The sequence below is a fragment of the Sinocyclocheilus anshuiensis genome, unplaced genomic scaffold (assembly GCF_001515605.1).
Source record: "Sinocyclocheilus anshuiensis isolate Anshui unplaced genomic scaffold, SAMN03320099.WGS_v1.1 scaffold1127, whole genome shotgun sequence".
NCBI lineage: Eukaryota > Metazoa > Chordata > Actinopteri > Cypriniformes > Cyprinidae > Sinocyclocheilus > Sinocyclocheilus anshuiensis.
The window spans coordinates 724,754-725,135 of record NW_015546115.1 but is presented as its reverse complement, the minus strand read 5'-3'; the positions used below and the strand labels follow the sequence as shown (position 1 = coordinate 725,135).

The following is a 382-nucleotide window of genomic DNA, read 5'->3' as shown; positions in this document are numbered from 1 at the left end:
CGTGACAGACACAGTGATGAAGCTGGTATGTTTGCAGTACACAAGCCACGGTTAAGACAGCTGACTCCACTGTGATGACTCCACTGACAGCTCTCTCGCTCTCTCTTTCTCTCTCTCTTGCACTCTTTCTCTCTCTCTTTCTCGCGCGCGCTCTCTCTCTCGCTCTCCCGCTCTCGCTCTCTCTCTCTCGTGCTCTCTCACGCTCTCTCTTTCTCTCTCTCTCGCACTCTTTCTCTCTCTCTCTCTCGCGCGCTCTCCCGCTCTCGCTCTCTCTCTCGTGCTCTCTCTCTCTCTCTCTCTCGCTCGCTCACGCACGCACACACACACACGATGCGCAAAACTCCGCATTTGAACAGTCAATAACAAATACTTAAACTAATAA

The 382-nt window shown here is 52.4% G+C and overlaps 1 protein-coding gene across 1 annotated transcript in view; it reads right to left on the bottom strand.

Annotated features, from left to right (window-relative positions):
* LOC107700796 (Na(+)/H(+) exchange regulatory cofactor NHE-RF2-like) overlaps window positions 1-382 on the bottom strand; it is a 20,080-nt gene that overhangs the window by 13,398 nt on the left and 6,300 nt on the right. The window lies entirely within an intron of this gene.